The sequence below is a fragment of the Herpailurus yagouaroundi genome, unplaced genomic scaffold (assembly GCF_014898765.1).
Source record: "Herpailurus yagouaroundi ecotype Mexico unplaced genomic scaffold, PumYag 28, whole genome shotgun sequence".
NCBI lineage: Eukaryota > Metazoa > Chordata > Mammalia > Carnivora > Felidae > Herpailurus > Herpailurus yagouaroundi.
Window position 1 is genome coordinate 28,625,512 of NW_024412376.1, and position 23,862 is coordinate 28,649,373.

Sequence of the window (23,862 nt, forward strand, 5' to 3'; positions counted from 1 at the left end):
GAATTTTTACAAAGCCAAAAAATATGTATGATTAATAATAGGGGCCATATTATATCATCTATTATTCTAGATAAGAGGTACTTAATTTGTGGCAAAAATTGGCTTCAGAAATAAAGACAATCTTCAGTGCATGAGGTGAACAAGGACAATTTAACTTTTAGAGAGAGAGAAACTGAAATAAACATGATCACAATGATATGTTGTGACATTGGTTCATATTCTGGGTTAAGGTAACCAACTAGGGGGCCATCTTCTGCCTGATGCTTTAGAGTCAATTGCTGGAAACAACATAGCAGTGATGTTACAAAGATATTTAACAATACCATATTTCTCAATACCATATTGAAGTATGGGCTAACATTCTCGCCTGAAGATTATTTAATTCTCTAGGGATGTACATTTGTCCGTTAACTACTTATTGGGACAAAGACTCTGAATACGCGTGTTGTTAAGTTGTATATATGTTGTCCAAAAGAGATGCAATTGATTTTTGTTCTATAGAAAAAATAACTCCAAAATAATTGTTTATTAATCACTTTTGTGTTTAACTCAACAAACTTACCTCAGCATGACTTTCCCAAATTATACAAATCTCTGCTCCTCAAATGGACTTTAAACTAGCTCTACTGTCCTGTTGGTTTCCTCATTAATGAGATAAATAAAACTTTGTCTCCTGTTCATTTTATATTTTTACTAGAATTGTGTTTTAACTCTTTTATTTTTTTAATGTTTATTCATCTTTGAGAGAGAGAGAGAGAGAGAGTGAGTGGGGAAGGGACAGAGGGGTGACACAGAATCTGAAGCAGCCTCCAGACTCAGAGCTGTTAGCACAGAGACCAACGTAGGGCTTGAACTCATGAACCATGAGCTTATGACCTGAACTGAAGGAGATAATAAATGACCTGAACTGAAGTCAGATGCTTAACCAACTGAGCCACACAGACACCCCTGTTTTAACACTTTTAAAGCTACACTAACAGTGTTTTAAGCTGCCTGCATCAACAGTTCTTACACACTCCAGCAGGATATTTTGGTAAAATGTGCTTTTTACTTCCAGCAATTTAACTGAATAAAAAGAGGGAGCTATTATTTACACAATTTAGTGATAACATTCGGTGTTAGAATCAGCTTTTTTTTTTTTTTTGGTGGGGTGGGTTTAAAGAACTTAATTGCTTCTACTGTATTGAGGCATTCAGAGACTTTTAACATAATCTGTGGCTCAAGAGAGATATGCATCCGTGAAACACTGAAGTGTTTGCTGTGAAAGTGCCTTGGTAATTGAAGGTTGGCAAGGAGTGAAATCTCTCTAAATCACAACCTTTTTATTTGTAAAGAAAATAAAAGACATTCCAGCAACTTGCCTTGTAGACTTGTGAAAAAATTATATTAAATGAAACATACATCTTTAAAGTAACGCAAGATAAATAGTAAAATTTAATAAGATTTAGTTCTCCTTCCCTCACAAGAACATTTACTCCATTCCTTTTGTCCTGACTTAAATTCCCTTGTTCATTTACTAATAAGATTTTATCCTATTATATCTGAATATTTTAATAATCAAAGAAGTGAAAAATCAATTTTTAAGTAAATTAGTGAAGCATATATAACACCAATGAATACTTCATAATAAAATATAATATTCACCTTCTAACTGAAAAACACAAAAATAATTATCCAGAAAATGTTCTATTTCAGATTCTTAATATTACATAGAATATGTTTTCCTTGACACAAATTCCTAGGGTAGAATATAAAAATTACTATCTGGTGAGGAATATCAAAAGAATACAATTACATTAACAGAAAGATATATTTGGTCATGTAATTTACTTTGAAAAAAAATCTTATTAGCCTTAAATGATACTAATTTCGAAGACTTTGAAACAGTGCACACCTATCTCTAATTATACCATGGCAACCATGTTTCTTTGAATCTATTTTCCTCTAAAAATAAAATGTTACTTCTGTGCAGTGGAATGGCAATCAGTTGAAGAGTGTTGTTTTCATTGAAGTTGGAGTTGACCTTGTCACATGTTAAAATAAATCTTATATGAGTCAAATAAAACTTCAATATATTTCTAAATTGGAGGTAACTTTAAATGAGAGAAGTTAGGATACAACAAATCAAGAATAAATCAAGACTTAAAGGAAATGCCTAAGAAAGACCCCACTTATATAATATGCTGAAATCTCATACAGCTTGCTTTAATTACCAAGTTTATTCAGGCAGCAATTTAAATTTGAAACTATACTTCCTAATATATATCTAATTTTTTATTATTAAAGTTGTCTAGTCAAAACATTGTGGCAATTATGTATGCCTAAGAAGGCTATATGGCATTTTGAATAATAATTGTGTTGTTAAATGAATAAAATATCACAGCACCAAGGACCAAATTAGTGTTGTGGGTCACATGCATTATTGATAGAAGAAAGGAATATGAATTAGTGGACTAAAAAATTGATGGGGAAATTCAGACTTTGGTTTTGAAGAATTAGAAGGAACAGAAAATCCGTTTTTTTAATGTTTATTTATTTATTTATTTATTTTTTCAAACACCAAACTTTTTTTTTTAATTTGAAATAATCATAGATTCAGAGGAAGTTGCAAAAATAGTACAGAGAGGTCTCACGTACTCTTTCCCCAATATTTCCCCAGTGTGACATCTTACATAACTACAATACAACAGAAAAATCAGGAAATTGACTTTGGTACATCCAGAGGCCTTACTCAGATTTTACCTATCTTACATGCACACATTTGTGTGGTGCATGTATGGTCTGTGCAGTTTTACCACATGTAGATTTACATAACCACCATCATAATCATGATACAAAACTGTTCCATCACCACAGGGTCCCCCGTGCTACCGTTTTATAGTCACAGCCCTCCCCTACCCAAAGGTTCCCCCCACCCAGTCCCTAACACCTGGCAACCATTAATCTTTCTCCGTTCCTATACTTTTATTTTTTAAATGTTATATAAATGTATTTTTTGAGATCAGTTGTTGTTCAGGCTACATAATTCCCATGAGATCCCTCCAAGTTGACAGAAGTAGCAATCATTCATTTCTTCTACTGCTAAGCAATATTCCTGGTATGGACGTACCACAGCTTGTCTCACCATTAAAGGACATTTGGATTATTTCCAATTTTGTGTGGACATAAGTTTTGATATCTCTGGAACAAAGGTATAGTAGTACAACTGCTGGGTCATATGTCAAACCTTTTTTTTTTTTTTATTTATATATGAAATTTATTGTCAAATTGGTTTCCATACAACACCCAGTGCTCATCCCAAAAGGTGCCCTCCTCAATACCCATCACCCACCCTCTCCTCCCTCCCACCCCCCATCAACCCTCAGTTTGCTCTCAGTTCTCAACAGTCTCTTATGCTTTGGCTCTCTCCCACTCTAACCTCTTTTTTTTTTTTTTTTCCTTCCCCTCCCCCATGGGTTCCTGTTAAGTTTCTCAGGATCCACATAAGAGTGAAACCATATGGTATCTGTCTTTCTGTATGGCTTATTTCACTTAGCATCACACTCTCCAGTTCCATCCACGTTGCTACAAAAAGCCATATTTCATTTTTTCTCATTGCCACATAGTATTCCATTGTGTATATAAACCACAATTTCTTTATCCATTCATCAGTTGATGGACATTTAGGCTCTTGCCATAATTTGGCTATTGTTGAGAGTGCTGCTATGAACATTGGGGTACAAGTGCCCCTATGCATCAGTACTCCTGTGTCCCTTGGATAAATTCCTAGCAGTGCTATTGCTGGGTCATAGTGTTTATTTATTTTTGAGAGAGAGATGTAGAGCATGAGCGGGGGAGAGGTGGAGAGAGAGGAAGACACAGAATCCGAAGCAGGCTCCAGGCTCTGAGCTGTCAGCACAGAGCCCGATGTAGGGCCCGAACTCACAAACTGTGAGATTGAAGGAACAGAAAATTCTAAGTAATATGCATAAATGTTAATTATAAGGACATTTCATGGAGGCAGAAATGGACAAATAATATTCAGAAGACAGAATCAACCAACTCCACTGCCATACTTGCTCTTAGTATGTAAGACAACAGTAGGGAATGAAATTTTCTTGCCTTTAAATTGATACTGAAAAACGTCTGGGTGCATCTAATAATTATTAACTTGGCCTGTGAAGAATTCATTTGCTCAAGTATTGCTTATTTGTTTGTAATTGAACAAATATGTTACAGAAATGTTGGGGATAGGCAGGATGACATTTTGTGTCAGATGCCTGTTAAGATAACAGGTATAGATAGCAAGTGAGGTTCTGTCTCTTTCATACGTGCACATGAAGCATTGTCCTGGGGAAAAGCAGGAACAAAATAGGACTCAAAAACTTGGGTCCTGGTGACTATTGCGCAGTACTATTAGTACCACATAGTACCCAGTACTATTGGTAAAAAGTGAGTTAGTTTCTTGTTGGAATTAGAATATGTTTTACATAAATATGTTGACTTTGAAGTCATCTAATGACATCCTGTTGAAAATATGTGTAATTTGAAGATGCAAGATCTAATGTTCATATTTATAAAAACTTAACCAAAGTGTAACATGATTCATATGCTCAATCGCTGTTATTTACTGTTTTGGAGATCCTTCAAGTTTCTAGTTATAGTTATGGTTTTGAGATTGCTGTTACTGAATGTCTGTTTTATCTTAAGAAATCTACTTATGTCATCTCTTATGATAGAAAGGCATCAGCATCCCAGTTTTACAGCCAAGAAGGGCTCAAAGAAGGTAGACAACTTCAAGGGCCAAGTTGAGCTGGAGATTGCTGAGTGGCTAGGTGTCACAGTAGCTCATTGACACTACACGCCAAAATGAAACCCTTTAGTCACTTAGTGCAAAATTATAAGCAACAGGCTAAATAGAGGAAAGCCAAATCTCCCACTGTTTCATTTTTCTCCGTCAAATGGCACCAGTCAAGGGTCAGATGCATCAGCACAGATATGGTGGATCGCTAGCCAAAATGGAAGTAATTATATCACTCCCAAGAGAAACTGAACAAAAGGATCCTGTAGTTTTATGGACCTGGGTGGAGGAGGAGAAGGAAAGGTAAGGGCTAGGAGTGGCAAAGTACTAAATACAGAGTCCAGGGAGAAAAAAGTGTCATGTCCCTCCCCCATCCTTTTCCCCATAAAGAAATCTCAGCAGAGGTGCCTGTCACAGGTGTCTCTGACATCGGTTCCTGATGGGGGTAGTGAATGGAGGCGCTTAGGCTGGTAATACAGATAAGAGCATGGCTGGCCAAGAGGTCCTGAGTTCCTGACTGTAACTTTCTCCAGAAACGTCCGTGCATTGGCTGTGCTCCGAGTCTGGTGTAGGAAAGGCAGCTCTCCCTTACAATATCTGCCAAGCAAAACTTTTGTAACTGCCTGTGGTCAGGCCTGAAAGATCACACATAGATTTTTTGAACAGAAGCCTGACTCCTCAATAATTTTGGTATAAACCGATTCAACCCAAACTTGTATCCATACAGCTTGAAAAAAAAAAATCCCATTTTATTCTATTCAAGATCGCTGTCCTCATTAAAAACACTTTTAGTAAGTTGACTTTATTGATTTTCCTATAATCTCTTGGAATTTTACCATTCCTTACTAATAAAATATATGTTTGGAAATGTTTGCTGCAACTTAGCATAGAAAACAGAGTTGGAGGTAGAGATATATGTGGTAGTCCCATAGGCCACATAAAAAATGATGAAGGAAAAAAAAATGATGGAGGAAGAATTCCTTGTGTGAGATTTATGTTAGACAGCCATTGGGTTCTGCTGCCTGGATGTACCCTAAACATCACTAATCTCCATATATAACACAAACCTAGATTTTACTAATGATTTATTGATATAATGTCTTTCTGCTTTGTCTAACACATATCTATATACACGTTGCCTTAGCTCCCTCACTAAATTCCAAGGTCTTTGCTCACTGGTAATGCTTAATTCTGGCAGTGCTTAATTCATATTTTGTAACCATATAATAATCAAAATAATATCTTCATAGGAAGTTCTCAATAAATACTATTGAGTGGAGTATGCTAAGCAGTCAATAAAATATAGAGTTTTATTGGTCCTTGAGATCAGTGACTTTTTTTTGGTACATCCAGGTAGCAGAATAACATGGCTGTCCATTAGTAGTCTGAATCTTGACATCAGAAATGAGTAAGTGACAAATTGTAATCGAGGGCTTGAGATTGGCACAGCCAACCTGATAGGAAGTTCAAAGGAATAAATTACTAATTAGAAATGAAAGTTTCAGATTGAGATGCATTATAAAATTAAAACTTAAATTTCATTGGGATTTAATGTTACTCTTAATGGATGAAAGTGATTTTAAATGTCCTTTTTGGCATCTCTTTGCACATTAAAAGTAATATGGCCGTCATTCATCTTTGGTTAATCTGAGGAAGTAAAATGATTATGCTTTGAAATTATGTTTTATGTAGTAATTTTTCTTTAGGCATAATTTTAAAAATGGAGCTGCCATCCGTGTGTTTCCTTTAAGCAGTTTTTATCATGGTGGTCATACTTCTGATTAGAGTGTAACATTTCTACCTTAAGAAATCCTTTAGGCTCATCAGGGCTCATTGATATTTTAAATACACTTTATTGTTGTTTTGTTACCACTTACCAAAACTAAAATATTCTCCATAACTTAAAACATAGAGATTATAGATTTTCAAATCCAATCAGTTCAATAAAAACATATTGGAGGAATTAACATTTTTTGAGTGCCTTTAACATGACAGACACAGTGCTGTGTTATATTAAATTGGATCCTTCAATCATAATATTCAAATTCAATAAAGAAAGGTGCATTTCCGGGCCCCCCACCCTGCCATTTAAGTATGAGAAATGGAAGCTAAGAAGACTGATTTAACCAAAATCATACAAAGGGAGCTAGAAGTAAAGTCAGAATTAAAAGCCGTATTTGGTGCTTGCTTGGCAGTACATAATATCAAACTGGAATGATATAGAGAAAATTAGCATGGCCTTGGTGCAAGGATGACATGCAAAAACATGAAGCATCTCATTAAAAAAAAAAAACAGATTTGTTGGCTTCAAAGTCATACCATTTTGTCTGTACAGGAATGTTTCTATCCATGTCTATCTAATTGTTCCTTGTGTATTATATTTGAATTAAAAATGAGTTAGGGACACCTGGGTGGTTCAGTTGGTTAAGCATCTCAGCTCAGGTCATGATCTCATGGTTTGGATTGGTGAGTTCCAGTCCCTCACTGAGCTCTGTGCTAACAGCTCAGAGCCTGGACCTGCTTCAGATTCTGTTTCCCTCTCTCTCTCTGCCTCCATCCTGCTGGCACTCTGTCTCTCTCTCTCAAAAATAAATAAACATTAAAAAAATTAGTTATTTGGGGGGGGTGCCTGGGTGGTACAGTTGGTTGAGCAACCAACTCTTGATTTCTGCTCAGGTCATTGTCCTGGAATTGTGGGATCAAGCCCTGTGTGGGACTCTGCACTGAACATGGAGCATGCTTGGGATTCCCTCTCTCTTCCTGTCTTCCCCTCTCTCCCCTGCTCATGCTCACTCTCTCCAAAAAACAAACAAACAAACAAAAAACAAAAACCGGTTATTTTGGCATATGATGCCATCATAAAAGTATTTACGACTATTCCAAGTCTATACCTGTATAATAGTATCAGTATAAATTCAGAACTTTTATAATAATAATTTCCATTTCAGATATGAAATTACATGTTTTATGACATATAGAATAGAAATGGTATTATTTTAATATTCCAGAAAAATACTTCGATATTACCCCAAGTTATCATGTGGAAAATTATCTGGTTATACATGATTTATGCCTTAAGTTACTATAGTAACAGATATGAACATGGTGAATTATCAAAAATTAATTCAATATAATTAACAATTAAGATTCTGAGGGTCAATATTGGCACAAAGGTACCTGATAAAAGCATACTTCCTAAAATTATTGTGAAATACTGCTATTAAAAACTGGTAAATATGGAAAAATGGTCAACTTATTAAGACTTCAATTTGCATATGATTAAAAAGAACTTTTTGAAGGCTGTCATTCCCATATGATGGATATTTTATTCTGCTGTCCCATTAATGAAAAATAGTGCATGCTATTGACAAAGTAGAGTTAGAATGACAAACTGGTGTTTCCTAACACGGCTCCAACTGTAGCGGCTGTGATGCTGGCCAAAGTGGCCCCATGTGGCTTACATGTTATTCACCACAACATGGGCTTCTCTGTCTTGTCCAATCTAGACTGCATGAGACTTCTGTATAGGATTGGAATTCAATTTTGTACACAACAGATATGTACAAACTCAATCTACAGAACAGAAACTGATACAGATTATATATACACGTGTGTATATATATATATACACACATATATATAATATTATATATATGTGTGTGTGTGTATACACACACACACACACACACACACACACACACACATATATATATATATATATATGTAAACACTTTAAGGTAATGAGCATACAAAAAGTAATTAACTTACTTTGAAGAATGAAAGTCTTTAATGTGCTGTGGTTAAAAAACAATAGACATCTTAACTATAGAGAACAAACTGATGGTTATCAGAGGGGAGGTGGGCAGGGGGATGGGTGATGTAGCAGATGGGAGTAAGGTGGGCACTTGTCTTGATGAGCACGAGGTGTTGTGTGGAAGTGTTGAATCACTATATTGTACACCTGAAACTAGTATCATACTGTTTGTTAACTAGCTGGAATTTAAATAAAAATGTGGGGAAAAAATAAAAATAAAAAGTATTTCTAAAAAAAGAAGAAAAACAGGGGTAAACAACAACACTAACAAAACAATAGATACAATACAATATATACAATATTGCTGTAAATCTGTAGCTCTACTCACATTGTTAAGCAGCTTTTAATAAGTATCTACATATGAGAATGAAAAAAATACATTATAAAAATCAAATTTGAAGTGTACATAATTTTTCATGCTTTCTAATTATACTTTCTTTCTTTCTTTACTTTTGTAGCCAATTTCTGTAGCTTTATTAGCAGATAGGAAATTACTCTATATAATTTGTTTACCTTGTTTTATTATTTTTTTTAATTTACATCCAATTTAGTTATCATATAGTGCAGCAATGATTTCAGGAGTAGATTCTTTAGTACCCCTTACCCATTTAGCCCATCCCCCCTCCCACAACCCTCCAGTAAGCCTCAGTTTCTTCTCCATATTCATGAGTCTCTTCTGTTTTGTCTCCCTCCCTGTTTTTATATTATTTTTGTTTCCCCTCCCTTATGTTCATCTGTTTTGTCTCTTAAAGTCCTCATATGAGCAAAGTCATATGATATTTGTCTTTCTCTGATTGGCTAATTTCACTTAGCATAATACCCTCCAGTTCATTCCATGTAGTTAAAAATGGCAAGATTTCATTTTTTGATTGCTGAGTAACACTACATTGTGTGTGTGTGTGTGTGTGTGTGTGTGTGTGTGTACATATGTATATACCACATCTTCTTTATCCATTCATCCATTGATGGACATTTGGGCTCTTTCCATACTTTGGCTATTGTTGATAGTACTGCTATAAACATGGGGGTGCATGTGTCCCTTTGAAACAGCACACCTGTATTCCTTGGATAAATGCCTAGTAGTGCAATTGTTGGGTGGTAGGGTAGTTCTATTTTTAGTGTTTTGAGGAACCTCCATACTGTTTTCCAGAGAGGCTGCACCAGCTTGCATTCCCACCAACAATGCAAAAGAGATCCTCTTTCTCTGAATCCTTGAAAACATCTGTTGTTGCCTGAGTTGTTAATGTTAGCCATTCTGACAGGTGTAAGGTGGCATCTCATTGTGGTTTTGATTTGTATTTCCCTCATGATGAGTGATGTTGAGCATTTTTTCATGTGTTGATTGGCCATCTGGATATCTTCTTTGGAGAAGTGTCTATTCATGTCTTTTGCCCATTTCTTCACTGGATTATTTGTTTTATTGGGTGTTGAGTTTGATAAATTCTTTATAGATTTTGGATACTAACCCTTTATCTGATATGTCATCTGCAAATATCCTCTCCAATTCTGTCGGTTGCCTCTTAGTTTTGCTGATAGTTTTCCTTCGCTGTGCAGAAGCTTTTTATTTTGATGAGGTCCCAGTAGTTACTTTTTGTTTTTGTTTCCCTTGCCTCCAGAGACATATTGAGTAAGATTTGCTGTGGCCAAGATCAAAGAGGTTTTTTGCCTCCTTTCTCCTCGAGGATTTTGATGGCTTCCTGTTCTTACATTTAGGTCTTTCATCCATTTTGAGTTTATTTTTGTGTGTGGTGTAAGAAAGCGATCCAGGTTCATTCTTCTGCATGTCACTGTCCAGTTTTCCCAGCACCATTTGCTGAAAAGACTGTCTTTATTCCATTGGATGTTCTCTCCTGCTTTGTCAAAGAACAGTTGGCCATATGTTTGTGGGTCCATTTCTGGGATCTCTATTCTGTTCCATTGATCTGAGAGTCTGTTCTTGTGCCAGTATCATACTGTCTTGATGATTACAGCTTTGTAGTATAGCTTGAAGTCTGGGATTGTGATACCTCCTGCTTTGGCTTTCTTTTTCAAGATTGCTTTGACTATTCCAGGTCTTTTCTGGTTCCATACAAATTTTAGAATTATTTTTTCTAGCTCTGTGAAGAATGCTGGTGTTATGTTGAGAGGGATTGCATTGAATATGTATATTACTTTGGGTGGTATCAACATTTTAACAAGATTTGTTCTTCCTATCCAGGAGCATGGAATATTTTTCCTGTTTTGGTGACTTTTTCAATTTCATTCATAAGCTTTCTATAGTTTTCAGCGTATAGATTTTTCACCTCTTTGGTCAGATTTATTCCTAGGTATTTTATGGTTTTTTGTGCAACTGTAAGTGTGATCAATTCCTTGATTTCTCTTTCTGTCACTTCGTTATTGGTGTATAAGAATTCAGCTGATTTCTGTGCATTGATTTATATCCTGCAACTTTGCTGAATTCATGAATCAATTCTAGCAGGTTTTTGGTGGAATTTTTAGGGTTTCCCATATAGAGTATCATGTCATCTGCGAAGAGTGAAAGTTTGACCTCCTCTTGGCCAATTTGGATGCCTTTTATTTCTTTGTGTTGTCTGATTGCAGAGGTTAAGACTTCCAATACTATGTTAAATAACAGTGGCAAGAGTGGACATCCCTGTCTTGTTCCTGACCTTAGGGGAAAAGTTCTCAGTTTTTCACCATTGAGGATGATATTAGCGTTGGGTCGTTCATACGTGGCTTTTATGATCTCAATGTATGCTCCTTCTAGCTCTACTTTCTTGAGGGTTTTTATCAAGAAAGGATGCTGTATTTTGTCAAATGCTTTCTCTGCATCTATTGAGAGGATCATATGGCTCTTGTCTTTTCATTTATTGATGTGATGAATCATATTAATTGTTTTTTGGATATTGAACCAGCCCTGCATCCCAGGTATAAATCCCACTTGGTCGTGGTGAATAATTTTTTTAATGTATTGTTGGAGCCAATTGGCTAATATCTTGTTGAGGATTTTTGCATCCATGTTCATCAGGGAAATTGGTCCATAGTTCTCCTTCTTAGTGGAGTGTCTGTCTGGTTTTGGAGTCAAGGTAATGCTGACTTCATAAAAGAGTTTGGAAGTTTTCCTTCCGTTTCTATTTTTTGGAACAGCTTCAAGAGACTAGGTGTTCACACTTCCTTAAATGTTTGGTAGAAATCCCCTGGAAAGCCATCTGGCCCCGGACTCTTGTTTTTTGGCAGATTTTTTATTACTAATTTGATTTCCTTACTGGTTATGGGTCTGTTCAAATTTTTATATCTTCCTATTTCAGTTTTGGTATTGTATATGTTTCTAGGAATTTGTCCATTTCTTCAAGATTGCAAATTTTATTGGCATATAATTGCTCATAATATTCTCTTATTATTGTTTTTTTTCTGCTGTGTTGGTTGTGATCTCTCCTCTTTCATTCTGGATTTTATTTATTTGCGTCCTTTTCTTCTTCTTTTTGATCAAACTGGCTAGTGGTTTATCACTTTTGTTAATTCTTTCAAAGAACCAACTTCTGATTTCATTGATCTGTTGTACTGTTTTTTTTGTTTTTTTGTTTTGGTTTTTTTTTTGGTTTTGATAGCATTAGTTTCTGCTATAATCTTTATTATTTCCTGTCTTCTGCTGGTTTTGGGTTTTATTTGCTGTTCTTTTTCCAACTCCTTAAGACATAAGGTTAGACTGTGTATCTGAGATCTTTCTTCCTTCTTTAGGAAGGCCTGGATTGCTATATACTTTCCTCTTGACCGCCTTTGCTGTGTCCCAGAGGTTTGGGGTTGTGGTGTTATCATTTTCATTAAGTTCCATATACTTTTTAATTTCCTCGTTAACTGCTTGGTTAGCCCACTCATTCTTTTATAGGATGTTCTTCAGTCTCCAAGTATTTGTTACCGTTCCAAATTTTTTCTTGTGGTTGATTTCGAGTTTCATAGCATTGTGGTCTGAAACTATGCATGGTATGATCTCGATCTTTTTGTACTTACTTAGGGCTGATTTATGTCCCAGTATATGGTCTATTCTGGAGAATGTTCCATGTACACTGGAGAAGAATGTATATTCTGCTACTTTAGGATGAAATGTTCTGAATATATCTGTTAAGTCCATCTGGTCCAGTATGTCATTCAAAGCCATTGTTTGCTTGTTGATACTTTGATTAGATAATCTGTCCATTTCTGTGAGGGGGTGTTGAAGTCTCCTACTATTGAGGTATTACTATCAATGAGTTTCTTTAGTTTGTGATTAATTGATTAATATATTTGGGTGCTCTCACATTTGGTGCATAAATGTTGACAATTGTTAGGTCGTCTTGGTGGATAGACTCCTTGATTATGATATAATGCCCTTCTTCATCTCTTGTTACAGTCTTTATTTTAAAGTCTAGATTGTCTGATATAAGTATGGCTACTCCGGCTTTCTTTTGTTGACCATTAGCATGATAGATGGTTCTCCATCCCTTTATTTTCAATCTGAAGGTGTCTTTAGGTCTAAAGTGGGTCTCTTGTAAACAGCATATAGATGGATCTTGTGTTCTTATCCATTCTGTTGCTGTATGTCTTTTAATTGGAGCATTGAGTCCACTGACATTTAGAGTGAGTACTGAAATATATGAATTTATTGCCATTATGATGCTTGTAGAGTTGGGAGTTTCTGGTGGTGTTCTTTGGTCCTTTCTAGTCGTTGCTGCTTTTGGTATTTATTTATTTATTTTTCTCTCTATATATATTCTTCATCTTTTCTCCCCTCAGAGAGTCCCCCTTAAAATTACTTGCAGGTCTGGTTTAGGGGGAAAAAGGAAATCATTTGAGAATTTGAAAAAATGAATACACTGACGTATTCTAAAATGAAATGTTGGGAGTAAAATAGAACTTTAAAAAATTTACACAAAAGTGAAGAATATAGTAGAAAAAACTTAAAGAAAAATATTTTTAATAAAAATTCAAAATAAAAATGAATTTTTCTCTTTGTATTCAAGAAAAGGAAAGTATTGTAAAAGACAAAAAAAAAAAAAAGAAAGACAATTGAATAGATGGACCTGCTCACAGATTGAAATATAACTGAAATTATTTCATTTTCCTGTAGAAATCAGACTATGAAGCGCTTTATAGTCCATAAACTAAGTAGACAGTGAGACTTGTGTTCTTGAAGAGCGAGGTTGGCCCTGTTGGGCGGGGCTCAGTTTAACGGATCCACTCTCCACGAGATGGCGCTGCTAGCCTACTGGAGTGGATTGTTGCGGCACTCGTAGGTGTGTATGTGCACGCGCGGGAGTGGTGCACCCAGCTACCCAGTCTTTAGTATGGGAACCCTGTTCTCCATGATCAACAATAGGGCACCCGTTCTCTGTCTTCAGCTTTTGTCCACTCCCTGCTTTTTCTTCACTGTCCGTGACCAAGCCCCAGGCACTACCTCTCTCCCGAGTTTTGTCTCAGATATGCCTGTATTCCCTGGCCCCTTACTTCTGAAGGACTGCAGCTTTGACCTGTTCCACCCCTCTGTGGAAGGGTCTCACCAAGCAATGGCCGAATGCCAGCTGCACCCAAGAATGATTGCTGGGCCCTGCTGCTGCTGGTGTCTCAAGACTGTGGCCAGGTGCCAGTCTGCCCCAGAAAAAGTTTGCAAGTAGTGTAGCAGCAGCTTTTCAGGGATTATGAAAAATCACAACACACATCTGGCACCAGGCTTCACCCTTAACGACCTTGTTCCAACACCAGCGAATGTGGCCACCTTCTGGGGTCTGCTGGGACCAGGTAGCTTCAAGAGTCTCTACCAAATGTCCTTCCAACAGTGGAACCGCTTCTTCCTGTGTGGCCCGAGAACCTCCTGGACCCCACTCTGTTCCTGGAGATTCACCCTTCCCACCAGAGCACCACAAGGTATCGAGCTGCAGAGTTAAAGACTCTGCACTCCACTTGTTTACAGTCTTAATGGAATTTAAACCCTCTCCTTTCTCCTTTCTCCTGTTTTAGTTTAGTCCCTGCAGCTGTTTCCAATTTTCCACTTTCTCTCCAGCTGCTTTTGGGGAGGCGTGCTTTTCCTGTATTCTCACCCCCTCCCCCAGTCTCCATCCTCTCCGCCTGCAAAAGCAGCTCCCTGCCCGCCACCTGCTTCTCTCTCCCCATGTTCACCTCTCCGTGCCATATACCTGCTGAAATCAGTGGTTAAGATTGTGCAGATTGTTTTGTTAATCCTCCAATCAGTTTTCTAGGTGTGTAGGATGGTTTAGTGTTGGTCTGGCTGTATTTCATGGGGGTGAGACACACAAAAAACTTCCATGCTGTTCTGCCATCCTGTCTCTTCTCCTGTATTCTTTAAATATTTATATCAGAAGATATCTTGATTTTCAATCTTTAAAACAAATTTTAAATATGTGGAAATATACATGAAGAGAAAAATTAAAATAACAAAATAAAAGTGCTTATTTCTGGATTTCAAAATTGAAAGTCCTTTAGGCTTTCAAAACTTAATATGTAGTCCTATTAATATGAAAAAGGGGGAAATCAAATTTAGTGCAGTAACTTATGAAGTAGAGGTCCACACTTCAATTTGGCAGACAGGGGAAATTCAAAATATGAATGGAGTTACTGCTGTTATCCTTTAGTAATTGCTTCAAATGCATTTTCTTAATTGGTAATAACTATCTTATCTCTTATGAGTAAGCATTTATCTTCCCCACTGCTTTTGTCTTATGTAAAATAGTATGTAATCAGTATTGGAAATTTTCGCTTTTCTATATCCCCCCCTGTAATCTTTCTCATCACTTAAAAATTTCTCTTGCAAATGTAATTGCCTAAGAGCTTATGTGAATTTAATTAAAGAGAAATAATAAATTTGAGATGTATAAGCAAGTCCTTGAGAGTTTTACCACATCCAATATCTCAAATACATTAAATAAAAGCTCTCCAAGCAAAGGGTACAAGATATTCTGCACAAATCTGCTCTTAGAGGTTCCACTTAATGAAGAAAAGTGATAGCCTTCTTTAACAGAAGTAAGTAGATATCTATCATTGACTTGAAATATATCATGCCAGAAATCAGTCATTTGGGATATGAAATGTAATACCATCATTTTATTATTTTGTTTATAAACCATATCACACACACACACACACACACACACACACACACACACACAGCTGAACCTAAAACTAATTTATTATTTTATTTTATTTTATTTTATTTTATTTTATTTTATTTTATTTTGCTTTTTATTTATTGTCAAGTTAGTTAACATACACTGTAGTCTTGGCTTTAGGAAGATTCCTGTGGTTCATCACTTACATAAGACACCCAGTGCTCATCCTAACAAATGCCCTCTTTAATGTCCATCACCCATTTTGCCCACTTTCCCAACTCCCCACCCCCATCAGCCCTCAGTTTGTTCTCTGCATTTAAGAGTGTCTTATGTGAACCGAAAACTAATTTAAAGTAAACTATTATGAAAAATTACACAAGAAATGGTTTTGTTGATAAAATAACTGACATATCCTGACAAGGATTTCATTTAACTAATATAAAAACTATAAATAATCTTAATGAGCAATAAGCATAATATATTTTATAAAGAGTCTAGATACAATATTTTATATTTAAATTTTAAAAAAATGTTTACTTATTTATTTTGAGAGAGAGAATGCACAAGCAGGGGAGGGACAGAAAGAGAGAGGAAAGAAGATAATCCCAAGCAGGTTCTGTGCTATCAGTGCAGAACTTGACATAAGGTTTGACTCACAAACTGTGGAATCATAAACTTAGGCAAAATCAGGAGTCAGAAGCTTAACCGACTGAGCCACCCAGGCATCCCTCAGATTTCAATTTTTTAAATATATGGTCATTTTGGTAGTCAAGTATTTAATTTAATACCACATAAATGTTGAAATAAAAATAGAGTAACTTGAATGAAAGCGTGTTTGTAGTGATAAATAAAAAATAAATAAAAATTCACCTTCTAATGTTTTTGTCATTGTTAGTACACTTGAGAATGAGACAGGAATGGTATTCATTAATATCATAATTTCTAATTGGATTCAATATCTTATGAAATTAAACATGGGCCAAAAAGTTGAGAAAATTCCTATTGTCAAGGATGAGTTCCAGATATAATCTCAAATACAACTGGGTGTGTGTCTGTGTCCATGTATGTGTATCTACATATAATTTTAACTGCCACCACCCCTTGTGATGCTTGATATTTCTGTGAATCTATCAAGAAACTCTAGAAATAAAGTTAGAATGGAACTGAGGCTTTCTTTACTTCTCAAAAATCTATTCATAAATTTAAAAAAATAAATGTTTAAGTGTTGATATAAATAATATTTCTCATGTTGAAGACACAAGTATGTTATATGTATTTTCACTTGACACTTTATTGAAAATTCATAATTTTGTCCTTACATCTGTGAATACATCTTTCCTGTCTCTGCTTTTATTCCTTTTCCTTGACTTACTGCACTTTTTAGAAACTCCAGTAAAATGTTGAATGAAAATGATGATAATGGGAATTTTTCTCTTCTTCAAGTCTCAAAAGGAAGCTTTAAGGGTCTGACCCTTAAATAGGATGTTTGCTATAGACATTTTGAATACCTGTTGGCAGATAGAGGAAGTTTATTTTATTCTGAATGTCCTAAAAATGTTATCATCAAAGATTCTTTTCTATCAAATGTTATTTTTTTCAGCAGTTATTGGGATGGTCTTACGAATTTTCTCTTTTAATCTTTTACTGGAAGTTGAATTTTATAATATGCACCAACCTTGGTTTCCTGGATAAAGCAAATTGGGCATGATTTATTGTAATGACCAAGATATCGTTTATCAGATTGAGGTAGTTATTTTCTGTTCCTGGTATTCAGAGAATTTTATTATTAATGAGAGTTGAAAATTGTCCAGTGTTTTTTTTTTCTTCATTTATTAACGTGATCATGCTATTCTGATAACATAGTAGATTATGGTATTTAGTTTTTAAGGTTTAGACTAACTTTTCATTCCTGGAATAACTCTATTTGTTCATACTATATTATCTTTTTATGTATTATCATTTACATATATTGCTGTTTTCCAATACTAACATTTTAACAGTTTTGTCTATATTTATGAAATGCTATAATATTCCATTTTAGCAATGTTTTTCTCATGTTGTGACATCAATTTTTTTCTGAGCTCATAAAATATGTTGAGAGGTGCTTTCTTCTGTATTTGTGGAACTGTTTGTAAGATTGGCATATTAGTTCATTCCTTTGTCTAGGATTTACCATTGAAAACACCTAAAATATGAACTTTCTTGGTGGGAAAAGATTTTGACAATAAAAACAATTTTTGGGAGATGTAGAGCTATACAGCTTCTGTCATGTCTTGTTGATTGAGTTAACACATGGGCTGTGTCTCATCAACTGTAAGATCGTGACCTGAGCTGAGATCAAGAGTCGGATGCTTAACTGACTGAGCCACCCACATGCCTCAAGATTTTTTTTGTCATTCCTTTTTTTTCTTTGAATCTTTGATCCTATTTATAGTATCCTATGTAAACTCCTTATTTACTTAATGCAATAGCTCAGTCATCTAAGTATTAGTTTTTATTGACAGATTTTTTTTTTCTCTTGAGTTTGGTCCTGTTTTTCAATTTGCTTGTCTGGTTTATTTTTAATTGGATAGTGTATAGTAAGAACAATATGTTATGAACACTATGGATTCTTTTTTCTTTTTCTGAAGAGGGATCGTTTTTTTTTTGTTTTGTTTTGTTTTTGTGTTTGTTTTTTTCTTTTTCTAGTAGGCAGACTATATGACTAGACTCAAATTCCAAACTCTCTTGCCTTAGGCAGTAGTGGAAAGTTCTGCTCAGTTTCTCGTATACAAGCATAGTTCAATGGAAGATATTAAAGGGATTTAGATGTAGGAAGAAATAGTTGCAACTGAAGTATTGAAAACAGGGTGCTTAAGAAAAAAATAGATATTGTAGCATGCCAGGCAAATATAAAATGTAAAAAGTAAGGCAGTAGTAGAGTGGAAAGTGTTGGGGTTTTTTTTTTTTTTTGTTTCTTTGTTTTTAATTTTGCCAGCCCATAATTTCTTTATATTCTTAGATAACCATCTCTCCATGACTCTGTGTCCATGGGTCTGGATGAAGATGACCTCATCCTTAGTTCCAGATGGGGCACATATAACACCGTAGTCACCAAAACCAAAACATGTAGTCAATATCAATCCCAAGTTTTGGATTAATGGATAGATTTTTTGAGCTCTTTCTGCTCTGCTTAGATTTATAAGGATATACTTCTGGGGTCACATCCTGAGAAATTCTATTATGGGAGCCATTATGTGGGTATAGTCAGCCTGAAAATGAATATATCATATAAAAATCAGAATAGAGGTGTAGAAACAACAAATGCCAGATATTCATGACATCCAATGATATCCAGGATCCATTTTTTACCCAAAGGTAGAATTTCCAGGTACTAACTTTGATATTAACAAAATATCTGGGAAAATGGAGTAAGGGTAGGGCAATGGAAATTCCAGAACAACATTGTGATCAAAACAATTAAAAAATAAAGTTGAAATTGTTCCTGATCAAATCTATACATCGTCTTAACTAGGAGTTGAATATGAATACAAGTAAGATAAAACTCAAAAAACAGTGGCTTAAATAAGTAAGGATGTGTTTGTCTTTCATAACTCAAGTCAAAATTGGACAGGCTGGAGATGGAATGGTTGATCAGCTGTGGCCTCAGGACCCGGGCTCCTCCATCCCTCATTCTGTGACTTCCTTTGTGATGGTGGTTGCACTTTGGACATCATGTACACATTTTAGTCACACAGACAAAAAAAGTGGAGGAGCAAGTGCTAACAAAATTGCTGATATCTCACTTACAAAACCAAATCTTTTGGCTAATTTTTAACTTTTACTTCTAGATCAAATAATGCCATGATAGAAAGGGCTTAACATGAACATTACATAAGCCAATAAATAAGGGCTTTTAACTAAATTAGGACTGGGGATAAAGGAGGACATTTTGCAAAGAGTGACAAAAGGAATATGTGAGATAATATGTTTAAGAAAAGTAAATATTTCCTTCTTAGAAATGTAGGGGAACTTTATTTATTTACTTTTTCACTAAGAAAGGCAAAAAGACAAAAGTATGTTAAGTGTGTCTTAAAAATTATTTTATGTTAAAAATCATCTCTGGGAGAATTTCATTGTGAAGTGCTTTATTCCTTCTCAAGATCTAGTAATTAGCTGGGCTGGAAAAAGTAATCTGTATTTTTAAACAAGCACTCATTGAGACTTTGATACAAACGATATGCAGATTACATTAAAAAAAAAACAAGAGTATATTTTATTTTATTTTTTTTTAATTTTTTTTTCAACGTTTATTTATTTTTGGGACAGAGAGAGACAGAGCATGAACGGGGGAGGGGCAGAGAGAGAGGGAGACACAGAATCTGAAACAGGCTCCAGGCTCTGAGCCATCAGCCCAGAGCCTGACGCGGGGCTCGAACTCCCGGACCGCGAGATCATGACCTGGCTGAAGTCGGACGCTTAACCGACTGCGCCACCCAGGCGCCCCACAAGAGTATATTTTAAATAAGAGAGGAGAGAAGATACAAGAGCTCATACATCTTCTCTATAAAGTAGGTAAAAAGTTTCTATGCCTATCATGGTAGTTTCTTGAGTGAGACTTGAGGCTTCAGGGGAAAAAAAACATGAACACTGTGTCAAGAAATCCATTAAATGAATATAGCTTTGGTTAGATTGATAGTAGCCCAAACCATTCTGGCCCCTGTTTATCTAGCCACATGCTTGTCTAGTACCAACTTCCACGACAACAGAAATCAAAATAATTTCCTGTAAGAGTGTTGTCAGACTATAATAATACAAACTAGATATCTCAAAAATCAGGTGACCTATCTTAAATATAAAACAAATAAATAGCTACAGTTTTTAAACTTAAACTTGTTTATGCATATTCCTAATGTATGCTTTTCCCTGCAAACTACAGAAATTTTAAACAGTGATGAATATGTAGAGTGCTCCCTTGGGCAGCACATGTACTAAAATTGAAATGAAACAGAGAAGATTAGCATGGCCCCACACAAGAATGACGTAATGAATATGTAGAGATCTCAACATGGGCTTCACAGATACAACCTTGGGGTTTATCCCCTGAGGATTGAATTTAAAAAAGTTGAAAGAAGCAAATTATGGAAATACTCAGAAACACCAATCCGCATTAATAATACTTATAAAATAATAAGTGAAAAACGAAAATATCACTGTGGTAAAGTTGCATTTTGTTCTTAACCATGATTTAAGTATTGAGCTACGGCAATGCATGACATGCCATAAGGAGCTGTGTGAAGGCTGGGCTCTACCATTATGAAGTCCTTCTCTGCCTTTAACTAGATGTCTTCTCTAGGCTGAGGAGATTTGGAGCCTCTTTCTTCATTGTAAAGTGAGGATGGTACACTTTTCACACACAACATTAGGTTTGTGAAGTGTTTAGCACAATTATTTCCATTTTTCAAACAATAAAGTGACAAAATCTGAAGATATACTTAGTAAAAAAAGAAAAAAAAAGAAAAAGAAAGGGTGAAAGAGAATTGTTGCTCTTTTAAAAGTCCAATTACCAGAAGTAAGAGAATATGGTTGCTGAGTAGCAGATATAATCCAAACAATTTTAAAAGGTGGCTTAATAAAATAATTTTGACAGAAGGAAAGTTATGCATGCTACAGTTTAAAAAATGTATTGCTATAATAGCCTAGTAAAAGGTTTCTATACACATGATTATGGAAAATGTTGATGGTCTTGGAAGTACACTGATATTATAAATATAGGAGCACTGAAGAGATGGAGAATATTTGTACCATTTCGTTATGATGTTTATTTGATCTAATGAGGGGAATTAAATCCCATTTTCACTTATTTTTGGACTTCTTTCCATGCTACATGGATTGATATGCTTATAATGAAAAATTAATAATATTTTTATGAGATAACAAGAGTATTGTATGATTCTAAATATTTTTTATGTTTAAAGATTTTGATATTTGAAGAGGCAAAAATCATACAATACAATTGTATATAATACAAATTGTATATAATACAGATTGTGTATAAATCTGGAAGAAAGGATTATATGGACTCCTAATTATTCAGGAAGATTCTCCCCTTTATTTGTTCTACATGATCATTTCATCTTGTTGATTGGTTACAATTTCTATTATCTCAATGAATCTCTTTAATTGAGGTTCCATAATAGATAGTAATGGACACCTGATTGCAATCCTATATTTAAATTGAAGTTCTTTTTTACTCCCATATTTTTGAGATCGTCAACCATTGGATGATGAAGAGGTGTTGGTGAATTTGGAGTGACTGTGAATACATAGTTTCTGGGAATAAACTTATTTTAAATATAGTGTATTGTATACTGCGTGCAATATAGAAATGGTTTGCTATCAGAGTATAGGTAAAAGGTTTATTAATGAGAATAGGTTGTTGGAATACACTCATAAATGACAATGATTGTGATTACTTGCGATTTACCAGAAACTTCATGTGCTTGTATTATGCAACATAAACAGTTTTATTCTTACTAATTAGTGAAGCCAGTTGACTTGTGAAATGGAATCCAAGAGTAGAGAATGCAACTCAAGTCCTTTCCAAGGTTCTGATTTCAAAATCCTTTCTCTTGTCACAATCCTTGCTCTTGTCACTCTGCTAAATTACTTCTTTATACTTCTACTTTGACTAATGTCTATTTTGTGATGGATAGTATACTACAAGATTTGCCGATCTAAACTTATTTAATCAAATAAATTCAGTTTTACTAATCTTATTTTAAACGATAAGGAAACTGGTGGTGCCTGGGCGGTTCAGTCAGTTAAGCGACCAACTTCGGCTCAGGTCATGATCCTGAATTGGAGCCCCACAACGGAATCTGTGCTGACAGCTCAGAGCCTGTAGTCTGCTTTGGTTTCTATGTCTCCCCCTCTCTCTGCCCCTCCCATGGTCATGCTCTGTCTCTCAATAATAAGTAAATGCTAAACAAATTTTTTTAAAGATAAGGAAACTGAAATTCAAGGAGCCCAGCTTTCTCAGGATCACATAATTGTTCAACATCAGATCATTTGGTTCATACTAGATTAAGACTGGAAAGTTTATCAGAATCCATACAGAATAATTAAGCTTTATATTTATACTAATTTTATTAACTTGATTTTGTATAATTCTGAGATAAGATAATTACTAAATAAGAATGTCAAGATATCACAGAAAATATTAGCCCTATCTAATATAAAAAAACCACACTGTGAAACTCCCACTTTAAGGAGTTCAAATAAATTGTAAGCAAGAGTATTTTAAATAGCAATTATTATGTATAAGCCAATACTATATTTTAAATTTAAGCACTCAACTATTTTCCTTCTTTAAACATAGGAAGAATTTGGGAATGTAATAAGGATTAAATAACAAAATAAACATAAAACTCATTTGATTAATTGGTCGATGATATATGAAATATAATTGAGCTACATTAGGAGTTCATGTTTTGCATATTTTATGTTTGTTTCAATCAAAGTCTTCACAGAAAATGACTATTTTAAACATGACCTTCAGACTTAATTGTATTTATTCTCTTCAGACTTAAATGTATGTATTCTCTACATACATTTCAGACCTCTTCAGACCCTCAGACTTAAATGTATGTATTCTCTACATACATTGTTAGTTCACAGACAAGATATGTTCCGGAAAAGTTACATATGAAACAAAACTTGTAATTTTTCATTTAAAAGATGCTGAAGGAATGTGTTCTTTAAAGGAAAACTCAGATGAATATTTTTGAAATGCAGATAAAAGTTATTGCATATGGATTTACCTATATGTTTTCTTAAACTGGATAATATTTGAAGACATTATCAGGGATTTTGCCTTCTGGTCTCCCTGTTTTCCTACTCTACTCTGTAGTCTTTCTGTCTCGGGGCCTTCTTCTTCATCAGCATCAGCATCCTAAGAGAACTTATATGATTAGGCCACCATGTTAAGTTTTGAGAGCATTACACTAGATGCACTACTGTGAATTGTCACATAATTAGTTTTAGTTTATAAGAAATTCTATGATTATATTTTGAGTTCAATAGATACAGTTTCCTTCAGGCTTGGTTAAAGATTTGTTAGTACCAGGGTGCATTGGTGGCTCAGCCAGTTGAGTGTCTAACTCTTGGTTTCGGCTCAGGTCATGAACGCCAGGGTCGTGAGATCAAACTCT

The 23,862-nt window shown here is 35.0% G+C and overlaps 1 protein-coding gene and 2 non-coding genes across 8 annotated transcripts in view; all 3 read left to right on the plus strand.

Annotated features, from left to right (window-relative positions):
• FSTL5 (follistatin like 5) overlaps window positions 1–23,862 on the plus strand; it is a 795,291-nt gene that overhangs the window by 551,347 nt on the left and 220,082 nt on the right. The gene's annotated exons all lie outside the window — the stretch shown is intronic.
• LOC121040263 (U6 spliceosomal RNA) lies at window positions 6,961–7,066 on the plus strand. The gene has a single exon (XR_005795216.1). It is a non-coding gene; the product is annotated as a U6 spliceosomal RNA (small nuclear RNA).
• On the plus strand, window positions 20,617–20,725 carry LOC121040280 (U6 spliceosomal RNA). Its single transcript, XR_005795224.1, has one exon. It is a non-coding gene; the product is annotated as a U6 spliceosomal RNA (small nuclear RNA).